The sequence below is a fragment of the Ursus arctos genome, unplaced genomic scaffold (assembly GCF_023065955.2).
Source record: "Ursus arctos isolate Adak ecotype North America unplaced genomic scaffold, UrsArc2.0 scaffold_5, whole genome shotgun sequence".
Classification (NCBI taxonomy): Eukaryota; Metazoa; Chordata; class Mammalia; order Carnivora; family Ursidae; genus Ursus; species Ursus arctos.
In genome coordinates, this window is record NW_026623067.1 from 71,542,665 (window position 1) to 71,554,802 (window position 12,138).

At 38.1% G+C, this 12,138-nt stretch overlaps 1 long non-coding RNA gene across 1 annotated transcript in view; it reads right to left on the reverse strand.

Annotated features, from left to right (window-relative positions):
- Nucleotides 1-12,138, reverse strand: part of LOC113255117 (uncharacterized) — a 913,389-nt gene that overhangs the window by 715,453 nt on the left and 185,798 nt on the right. The window contains exons 6-8 of the long non-coding RNA XR_007190393.2: nt 3,267-3,341; nt 2,476-2,757; nt 581-704 (exon numbers count right to left, since the gene is read on the reverse strand). This is a non-coding gene — a long non-coding RNA (uncharacterized LOC113255117). The remainder of the gene's footprint in view (nt 1-580; nt 705-2,475; nt 2,758-3,266; nt 3,342-12,138) is intronic.

Consider the following 12,138-nt stretch of genomic DNA (forward strand, 5'->3'; position numbering starts at 1 on the left):
CACCCAAGCAGATTAGTTGAAGACTGTGACACATTGATTTCATTACAGTTTTATAACCATTGTTCCCCAGAATTATTCCCTTGCTGAAAAAGTGAACCACGAAATGTGTTCATATAAATACATATTAAAGTAGCTCAACCCATAGTAATAACATTTATATACCACCTAATAATATAAAATGTTATTTCACTTCTGTAATTTAATTTAATCCTCACGACAACCATGTAAGGAAAGCACACAGGTATTGTGCCTATGTTATAGATAAAGAAACTAAAGCTCAGAGAGGGGTAAGTAATTTGTACTAGTCACCCAGCTGGCAATGGTGAAGCCAACACTTGAATCTGAGATTTTCCAAATCCTATACCAATGCCTGTTTACTGTGATACTGTTGGTTAAAATTAAGTGTTTGCTTTAATTTTGCTATATATGTATTTTGGTATGCCAATTCGCTACCCTCCAATTCTTCCCAATTCACTTACTACACATGTAAAAAGAATCCATTCCACCATGTGTTCCAATAGGATGCCAAGTATCATCAGGATTCCTTATCCTTTTCTGACCTCTCTTTTGAGTTTCTCACCTGAGAAAGACTGTGGACAATGAGAACCCAGAAAGCAGCATAGGAAAGAGTCAGGAACCACGGATCACCATCACTGAGTTCTCCTGAGACAGGCTGCACTGGGTTTTGTGAGGCTCTTGGCAACCTGTGGGAAAACATTAAATTGAGGTTGAGAACTAAGGCAGAACCTCAGATTGTGATCTCTTCCTTCTTCCTTCTCGACCACAGGTTCTCGACTCCAGTTGTACCTTAGCAATATCTGAGGAGCCTTCCAAAATTTCCAAAGCCTGAGCCCCATCCAGGCCAATTAAATCAGAATCTCTGGAGGAGAGACCAGGATATGAATAGTTTAGAAAAGCTTACAGGTGCCTCCAATAAGCAGCTAGGGTTTGAGAACCAGTGCAGCAGGCTAACTTCTACATCTCCAGGGCAAGGGTACAGCGGGAAACAGCAGTGGCTCTTGGGATAAGCCCTCACCACTGGTAGGGAGAAGGGTAAAGACCATGAAAGAACTGCTGTGCCTGGTCCATGGAAGAACTGGAATCTGGGTCAAAAGACAGCCAGATCCAGACTCAACATATCAGCCCTGGCAGCAAGTGCTAGAATAACACAGAGAACATTTTTACCTCACCCAGGGTAAGTCTCCATTCCGATATATTGCCTGAGTTCTTTCTACACAGAAAGATTACCCTAGTCGCAATTTTCATTGTGCCTTCTATGACTGTGATGTTAATGTTAGGGTTTTGTTTTTTTTTTAGGGTGATTAGTCATTAAAAAAAAATTCAAAATTCACTCTTTAGAAAAGAATCCAGAAATGTAAAACCTAACATTTTTATCCCATTATATACACACACACACACACACACACACACATACATATATATATATATATATATATATATATATATATATATACACACACACATACACACACACACATATCTCCTTTTTTTACTCTCTGAAATTTCTTTCAGACCTGGATGATTTTTGTGAGGTAAAATCAAACATCAGTCTTAATTATAGGTATTAAATATTAGGGAAATAAATATAACAAGAAAAAATATAACAAGAAAAGTACACAAAAAAGAAAACATTTGTTTTATAGCATGTTTAATTTATAACGCCTATCCTCTCATTGTTGTAACTGCTGACATTTACAATATAATTAAGGTCTCAGCCTTAATTATATATTATATATACTGACCTTTCTTTAAACTTAAGTGATCCATTGTTTTTTGCACCATAACTCGCATATGAGAAAAATCCTGAATTTACCCTTGATTTATATGCCTAAAAATATTTTTCGATGTGAAATCATTCTCTATGTGTTTGCAGTATATTTCAGATAAAGATGTAGTTTTTTTGCCACTATTCTGAACTTCTCCCATCTGCCCTGATAAAAATACAAGTTATAGATTCAAGAATCTCCATAGGAATTCTTTAACTCTGTATCAACAGACAAAGAAATCATTCTTGAAATACATCTGATGACATGATAGACTGGTAAAGTCAAATCTCTCCAGAAGCAAAAATTAACTATGATTACTTGATGTAAGACATCACTCAAACCAATCAAATGTTATTTTGGGAAATCATAAATTTATATCCAGCGTCAGTTTGTCACTCATTAAGTTCTTATAAGAATGATTAGGAAATTATCTTAATAAGTAAACGTTAGTCTTAACCTCTTCTTAGTTTGATGGCTTAAAAATATAAGTTTATATCAATCCATTGAGTCTCGCTAAAAGTCTCTGCCTGCTTGGAGAGTTATTTATTCTAGTATTAATAAAATTTATTCAAAATGGAAGAGGAAATTCTTGCATTGCTCCATTCTGCAACAAATCTACCTAAAACATGTTAGCAAAGCCTTCAAAATATGATTTTATATTTAATATTAATAAATATATACCAGGTACCTGCTATGTTCCAGGCACTGTGTGAGATGCTGGAAATATATGAAAATCTCATTATTTAAAGTGTTCCCATACACAGAAACTCTGGGAGCAGATTGCAGTCTTGCCAAGGTGTCGTTTCAGTGACTGACATGGATCACCACCTCCAGCAGTCAACAGTGACAGCAGGCAAAGCTGCTTAACAGGGAGTTACTGATCCTGCAGCTGTATTTTGCTTGTCGCTCCTTTGAAAGATGCTTACTTTGAAGATCTTGATCATGTGGAAGAGAGGAAGCACGATATAACCTATAAATCAAGAACAGAGAGGTTTTAGAGCTACAAGTAAATCACCTTGCCAGTAACTCGGAGAGATCACAGAGGAGGTAAACGTAGTGAAGAAAATACAAAAAGATTCCGTGAACTTGATGATAAAGGAGTCAATTTCTTCTCCAATAAATATTTTTTTAAAGCACCGCAGCAAGAATAGAACTGAAGAGTCTCCTTAGCCCTTGCAGAAAGGAAGAAAGATCCAGTTAAGGGAATGTCTCCAGGCTCTTTATTTTTATTTATTTATTTTTTAAAGATTTTATTTATTTATTCGACACAGATAGAGACAGCCAGCGAGAGAGGGAACACAAGCAGGGGGAGTGGGAGAGGAAGAAGCAGGCTCATAGCGGAGGAGCCTGATGTGGGGCTCGATCCCATAACGCCAGGATCACGCCCTGAGCCGAAGGCAGACGCTTAACCGCTGTGCCACCCAGGCGCCACTCTCCAGGCTCTTTAAGGTACCACGAGAAATAGTTGGTAACATCTACCTTCTAAGGAAAAGTATGCACTCCTTAGATTTGCTTCCAAATTACGATCAATACTCTCTTCCACTCTTATTGAACCTGAAGAAAAACAAATTTCAGATACATTACTGATCATTTATCAATTCCCAGAACTGATAATAACAAGATTTCTTAAGTTGACTATTAGGCCTTGTTCCTCAGGACTACGCAGAATGTGTTTATGAGGCTCTAGGTTTTATATCAAGTGAGATTTCCTCACTTGCCATAAAAATCATGTAACAAAATGGTGATATAATTTACATTTCATCCAATTTATTATATTTTAAATATTTTGAACATGGAGATAATGAAGAGGCATGATCATAGAAATTGTCTAAAAATAGGACCATGGTTAATGACTGAATTTAGCCTAATCCACCTAAATTATAATAAAACCTCATTTAATTGGACTTCATTAATTTTAAATGTGACAAATCTACACGACATTTGGCTGAAGTTGATCTGTGAAATTAGATGTAGATTCGAATACCAGTTTACCATTTCTACAAAAATTGGTTAAACTCTCTCTACTTACTTATCTGGAAAATGGGAATAGTCTCTTCTCTGTTTTTACTTTTTCTAATCACCCAAACTGTTAACACTCTATTGCAATCCATGAACATCTCGTGTACAAAATCATACAAAAGTCTCCAATTAGAGCCTTCTGCCTCCATTCTTGCTCACTTTAACCCCCTTAAAAATATAGGCTATTATATACACAGGGGCCATAGTGATATCAAAAATCTAAGTCAGAGAATATTACCCCTTTGCTTAAATTCTATAATTGACTTCTCACTTGACTCAGTGAAAGCCAAACTCCTTCCCATGGCTGACAAGGCCTTCCTGAACTCCCCACCCACACTACTTCTCTAATCATCTTGATTAGAGAGTATGACTTGCTTAGAAAGTTATGACTGACAAAAATTGCATATATTAAGATGTACAGTGTGATGTTTTCATATAGATATGCATTTTGAGGTGATTAAATTTTGAAATAATTAATGAAGCTAATTTAAAAATCCATCACCTCACATAGTTACCTCTTTTCTTCTTGTGTGTATGTGTGTGATGAACACTTAACGTCTACTTGTTTAGCAAATTTCAAGCATACAACACTTTACTATTAACTACAGTCACTATGCTATACATTAGGTCTCCAGAACTTACTCATCTTATATCTGAAAGTTTATACCTTTTGACCAACATCTCCCTATTTCCCCTACCCCACAGCCCCTAGTTTCTGCCCTGAGTTTCTGCCCTGAATCTAATTCACTTAGATTAATGTTCTCCAGTTTCATCCATATTGTCACTAATGACACGATTTCCTTTTTTATTAAGGGTGGATAATATTCCAGTGTGTGTGTGTACGTGTGTGTTGTCTATCTCCTAAATGTCCGTTGATGGATGAAAAACGGATAAGAAATGGCTATATATATATATATATATATATATATATATATAATCAGTTATATATAGTATATATATTATCAGTTTCATTTGAAATCTAAGAAGATCCTAGTCATAATATCTTACCCTTAATAAATGTGTTAATTACATAATAGCGGATACAGAAGTTCTAATTTGGTGTTGAGTTATAAATTTAAAAATCACAAAAGCTAGGTGTGGTTATTTTAAAATGTGGCCCCAAATTCTTTGACATTTCTCACATTGGGTAGGTCTACCTCTCCACTTGAATCTGGGCAAACCTGTGTCTTTTGCGTATGGAGCTAGATCAGAATGGGTGATGCAGCTTCTACCTCATTCTCTAGGAAAATTCACTATGGAGTAAGCTAAGCACCATGTAAAAAGTTTGACCACTCCAAGATCTCCATGGTGAAGAAGACATGTAGGTACTCTCATCAACAGCTAAGTTTGCAGCTGATGACCAGCATTAACCATCAGGTATCTTGGATCTCCAGCCCAGTCAAACCTGCAGATGACCACAGCCCTGGCTGACATCTAAGAAAAACTGCATAAGAAATCCCAAGGGAGGGGCGCCTGGGTGGCACAGCGGTTAAGCGTCTGCCTTCAGCTCAGGGCGTGATCCTGGCGTTATGGGATCGAGCCCCACATCAGGCTCTTCCACTATGAGCCTGCTTCTTCCTCTCCTGCTCCCCCTGCTGTGTTCCCTCTCTCGCTGGCTGTCTCTATCTCTGTCGAATAAATAAATAAAATCTTTAAAAAAAAAAAGAAAAGAAAAGAAAAAGAAATCCCAAGGGAAAACTATTCAAACAAGCCCTTCCAAAATTTCTTACCCACAAAACTGAGAGTAAGATCAAATAGTTGTTGTGTTACACTTTTAAGTTTGGAATCAATGTATTACAAGGTAATAGAGAATCTTATACGAGGAAATGTCAAAATTGAGTTTCTTGTCACATACTATTTTCACCTGTATTATTCTGACTCTACTTGCCATGTGTAAGAAAATGATTCATGTAAAATTTAGCCATGTGTAAACATTGACTTTGATTCACATTAACAAGATAGAAAAATATTAAAACTGGAAAATGCTGATTTCAGGTCTCCTAAAAATGGAGTCCATGAAGATCATCGCTTATCAGGCTTACCACCCTGAGAGCAGGGTGGTCAAATCACGGGACTGCATACCAAGTCTAGCCCACCTCCTCTTTTGTATGAAATAAAATAAATATGGCCCACAATGCTTAGAGTATTTACTGACTTTCCCTTCACCACAGAAGATGCCAATGCCTGAGTTAGGGAATGGCAACACTGAAATGGGAACATAAGTCCTCTGATTCATAGACCAATATTCTTTCCCTCATGTGCTGCCTGACAAGAATAAAATTTTTCATCAACATCAGCATGTTTTAATGAGCTGATTTTATGATCCTATGAGTTTAATTTATATCAGTACTTCTTATATTTTCTAAGAGCTTTTTCTTTTTGTTTTTTTTGGGGGGGAGACTGTTGTTTTCGTACTTTTTGTTTTAGTTTTGCTTTCAAAGAGAAGTGTTATTCACAAGTGGATAAGTATATATTATTTAAGGTTTCCTGTGATACCATCAGTGAGGAAAAGAGGCACAATCTGGTATCTTGGATTAGGGGTCAGCAAACTTTTTCTCTAATGGTCAGAATATTTTTTGCTTTGCAAACCATACAGTGTGTGTCACAAATACTCTACTCTGCTTTTTAATACAAAAGCAGCCATAGACAAGGCTCAAATAAATGGGCATGACTGTGTCCAGAAAGATTTTATTTGCAGAAACAAATGGTGGACTGGAGCGAGCCTGCAGTCCTAGTGTGCCAACCCACCCCAGATAATTTGGGAACATATAAATGGGCAGGAATGCAATGCTGCTGCTTATAGTAAGATTGTAGTTACAAATTCTACCCAGAGAAGTAGGGGAATGTCAAGCGTGATGTGCATGGAATAACAATATTTTGCCTGTGTACTACATGTTTTGTTCCCTGTACTTTAAAATAATACTTAATCCAGTCTGGGCATACTACTGAATTAGAGTTGAGTTAGTATTATTGAAAGACCTGTAAGTTAAATTTCAGTCTTTATTATTACAGCTTGAAAGTCTTAGTTTTTACAGATTTATTTCTCCAAGAAATAAAAGGAGACCATTCTAGATGTCAGTAGTCAAACATTCCTGAACGCAGTATTCTCAGACTGTGTGAGAATTTTCCTCCTAAATTGCAGAACCTCTGAAGTTCTCTCAATACAAAAAAAAAAAAAAAAAAAAAAGAAGGCTCATTTTTACCGGTAGTAGAGGACATTCCACTTTCAAAGAGAGAGAATTTCTATTTCCATAGGACTTTACACCGTCATGTAAAGTCCTGGACATGTTGTCACCTATATAAAAAGGACATGTTGTCACCTATATAAAAAGGACCAATGCCACCTACCTGCAAACCACTCTGGAATAAACTGGATAAGGTGAGGAAGACAGTAACCCTGTCTCCATCACACTTAGCTGAAGGTGATATTAAAAGTAGACTTTTAGAGAAAAAAAAAAAAGTATGCTTTATTTTTCAGCTTAAAGTAAATGTCTACTTCAACAACAACAACAAAAAAAATACATAAAAATTTTTCCAGTGCTAAAAGCAAATAAGTGGATTTTCCAGAGTTTCAAGAAGAAAAAGAGTATTTCCTTTGTGCCTAAGATGTATGTAGATTTCAGAAAGATTAAAAAATGCATTTTTTAGGTGAGCAACTAATCAACTACAAATTCATAGTAATGTTAATTACATAAATATATAAGTGTGTATATATAGTAATAATTATGAAAAGCAAAATACAAACATAATATTACTTTCAAACATTTCAATTTAAAGGATAGGAAATTTTGAAGTGTTTGCTTTGAAAACTCAGAATTATCCACATGTGAAAAATCCAAAATTGCTGTAAAGTGCAAAAATTATCCTTTTTTCCACCTACAGGTAAGTCAAAATTGCTGTGCAAATTTTCTTCAAACTTCTTGAAAAGGAATTATCCAGAAAGGAAAATCTCTGAAGCTACACAATAAAAACTTCAGAGACAGAAGAAAACTCTTCCTGGTGCCTGCATCTACAGAGCCCAGGCAAAACAAACCATCCCCTGTGTGTGCATGCACACACACATGCACACACACACACACACACACACATCCGTGAGCACACACACACTCTTCAGCATATGTTTATTAACTGATTCAACACAATTTTATGAGTGCCAAGTACATTAATTTGTATATGATGTACACGTATGAACATGTATATGTTATGTGAATATAATCTTACGTGAGAAGAATCTGTGAAAGCAAAGCCAAGAGAAAGGCCTAAGGGCAAATAGGACATATGCAGGTAAGATGACACCCAGGCACGGGAGGGCACCAGAAATTATCCTCTGAAGCAGGTTATACATACACCGTTCTTCTCTACACCTTTCAATTCAACATTTTTTTAAGACTTATTTATTTGAAAGAAAGAGAGAGAGATAGCATGAGTGGGGAGAGGGGCAGAAGGAGAGAACCTCAAGCAGACTCCCCGCTGAGCACAGAGCCCCATGACCAATGAGATCATGACCCAAGCCGAAATCATGAGTCAGATGCTTAACCGACTGAGCCACCCAGGCGCCCCTCAATTCAACATTTCAACGTGAAATTATCTTAAAATATTTCTGAAGTTGCATGGAAGACTGCTTAAATTTGTGGATTTGCAGGTTGCAATTTACAGGGCAACCACACCACTGTTTTCACTTGCAAAGTAAGAGAAAGAGGGCTGGCCATTCTCTTTTCTCCTTAAACTCTGGCAAACTTCTACTTCAACAGCCTTTCATACTCATGAAAAATGGTACCAAGTTAAGGTACTAGGGGTGAGATCCTGCTCATGTGGGAAGCAATTCACACTGACACTAGAGACAAGGACTGCTTTTATTGGAGCGTCCCAGCAATCCTCTAGCCTAACAGGCCACCATGTTTATTTGACTTAGCAGGTGGATACAGCCATCCTAAGAATACAACTAGGAAAAATCCAACATGGTAGAATTCTAAGCAGGAACTTCTGCTGAGATGAAAACAATTTAGCAATTATAAAAGTCAGACCCAAGATTTCCAAACTAATAGAGATCCAGTCTTAATTTAGAACTATAATGCACACATTTCATAAGCCATTATTTCGTAAGAAAAGCAAGCTGGAAGGAAAAAAAACAAAACAAAACAAACCTCTGGGCGTAGGAGTCAAGAAGAAACAGTTTAGTTTTGTAAGTGTCAAGAATGATATGTTATAGAATGCGGCGGGGGGGGGGGGGGGAAACAGAACATTCCCTCTATTGCTGCTCCCAGGGAGACCAACACTCCCCTTAATAAGAGGAAATGGCCCATTGTGAAAAAACAGGGCATACCATGAAGCTCAAGAACCAAGCAGACCTGACTACTTAACACCCAAAAGTCTCCCCAAAAGACAGAGCACTAAAAAGAAGGGAACCTGTGAGTCCAGAAAAGCATCAAATAGGAGCACACGGGCTTGGAAGCAATTGCTTTACCACCCTTAGCTCCAAGCTTCCTTGGAATATCTGACTTCAAACACCGAGATCTCTTTATCCTGTCCTTCAGAGATAGCACCAGAGCACGCCTGCTCGCATGGTCATCCTTTATTCGTACCTAGATCAGCTCAGGACCTCACTGCAAATGGCAGGTAAGGCTACTTTCTGGGCACTGAAGGAAGGAGTTCAGGACACACCACCCGTGAAATATGCCACTTTGGTGTACTGATTATTTTGAATTGAAGACACTGGAAAACAGCAAACACAGAGAGGCTTTCTCTGAACTTCCCCTATCTGCCTAAAGACAGATCCTCCAAAAGGAACTCAGTTGTTATAAACCCCCTCTCTGGGAGTTTAAACGACTAAGGAAGATTGATTCTGGTCACAGAAGAGACTAGAAGTTGACACTACCCCCTGACAAGCTTTGTCACTGTCATACCTCCTATCTATTCTAAGGACCCATTCATCTTTGTTAAGTAGCCTACATTCCCACTCCCCTTCCCCTCTTAAGACAGTATACAAACTCTCCAATCTCACCATTTTGGGGAAGATATTTATTTTTCCCTGTGATACCCCCATGTATGTAATGTTAAAAATTAATAAATACAGCAAAGCTTTTCTCATTAATCTGCCTACTGTTCATTTATTTCATAGACCCTGCTAGCAAGCCTCAGAGGTTAGAGGGAAAAACTTTGTTCCCATAAACATAATCTCCTTTCAGCACCACCTTATCTCTGCCAGGCCACAGGCTGCCCAACACAGGCACTTCAGAAAGAAATTTTAAAAGAGGAAGAAAATGGCCTTTAATATTTTGAGCAAGATGGTAACTTCTTGGTAGGTTGCACTATAATAGCACTTTGTTCAATAGTAAGCATCTCAACGCCACAGTCATTTTAAGAATCCTTTGCCAAAAAATCATTGTGATCATTATCATGATTATCATAATAATAGTGGCATATAGGGATTTGTTCCATTACCAAAGGATGGCAATCCTTTACCAAAGGTAAGCTGTGTCTCTAAGGCTCTCCTGAGCCTATGCACAGTGAGCTGCCAGTTGTCCTTGACTCAAAAGACAGGGCTCAGGCAGCTAGAGCATTCTATGCCTCAACGCATGGAGTGCTGAGAGTTTGGCCTTTACCTCCACCAGACCCCAGCCCCACTTTCCTGACCAGCGGCTGCTAATAACAAAAACCACCCTGCTCACCCATCACAACTGGTCCACAGCCAAGTTGGCTGAAACTTGCCTATACCATACCCAGTATGGCTAACAAGAACCTTTGTTCCCAGTACATTTGATCATCAAAATAGCATTGCATTTCCCCCTAGAGAAATGCAATTTTGTCTCTATTACAAGAAGTTTGATGTGTGGTAATCGAAAGGAGACACATTTTAAATTTGAGCTTTATGTTGTGACTAACATTAATTTAAATACCCTACATCAAAGGGCTGTGCTATTTCTCCAAACTGCTTTAAAACCCACCATGATTTTTTGTTGTTTCAGAAACCCACAGTGCAATCTGCAATGCATTATAAATTTTGAGCACAGACTCTTATCTATATTTTCTTGTGCATTCCAAAACCCCCCAAAATACTGATCAGAGACAGTTCCCACATTCCAAGACTAGCGCCACAAGCTTGCTGCAAGTGGAGAGAGAAAAGATTGAAAGTAACAGATGTTTGGGTTGCCTGGTCTTGTTATTTTCAAGACTTCATCAACAATGCAAAGTTTTAAATTAGAAATGTACTATAGTTCTATTGTTCCCTATGGAAATTTCTAACTAAAACCAGAGTCTAAGAATTCATTTTCAAACAAAAATTCTAACTTTGGTTTTAAGGGGGGGGGGGGAGTATCGTCTTCGAACGGAAGACAGTTCAGTCTGATGAGCCTCCCCCCTCCAGTCAGCATCGCGGAGGGGAGCAGGATTCAATGAGTGGAAATGGTTCTCCCACCTCTTGCAGACTTGGTGACTCCATGGGGTGTGCCCCCTGGGCTCCTGCTGTCCAAAAGGGAGGCCATAGGGGATGCTCACAGCTCCACTACAGTGAGAAAGTTTTGTGGATCTGTTCTCACTACACTCAGGAGAGTTCCATATGCGGTATCCTGACTTGCTTTAAAGAGCAGAGAGCTTTAAAAGCCCCTCCAGAAGGCCTTCCTGCATCGACTCTGCCATCCATACTGCTCATCTCCTGCTAGGTTTTGCACAACCAGGGAGGAAAGTTATTAGCTCCCTCCTGGACTCAAAGGGAAGTGTGAGCAAAGTCCATTGTTTGCCCTCAAATGTGCATCCCCAGTGGCTGTTCGTTCACATATTAGCTTACTTAAAAGAGACAGCAACACAGGGCTTAAATTATACAGGATTTCAGAAGAGCTCAGATCCGGGGGGTTTTTTGACTGAGGATGGACCAACAAATGAAATTGATAAAGCAGGGACAGTTTTAATTGAATGTAGATTTATAGAAGGAAGTCAATTATCTTGCCATTGTTGTTCCTAAAATCCTTTTGTCCTTTTCTCCCAACACTTACATGAAAACACTCCTGACTACTCTAGCCCATGATGATCCCTCTGTTCTCTAAACTCTTAAAAATAAATATGGTATCTGCTGCCAACTAAGCACTTTATTATATACTCACCGGTATTAGTATCTATATGATATTTTTAATACTGACTCCTTAAATTGATTTTGAGTGTCTCAAGGGCAGAGAAAATATCTTACACTTACTACCAGGACCTATCATGGAGATAGCAGGGATGGGAGAATCCAAGAGAACCATTTGGCATAAGCCTCATATTCAAAAACAAGACTCAAATTTAGATTTTTGATATCTCCAAATGAGATTATACCTAGACTTTCATAGACATACTGGCA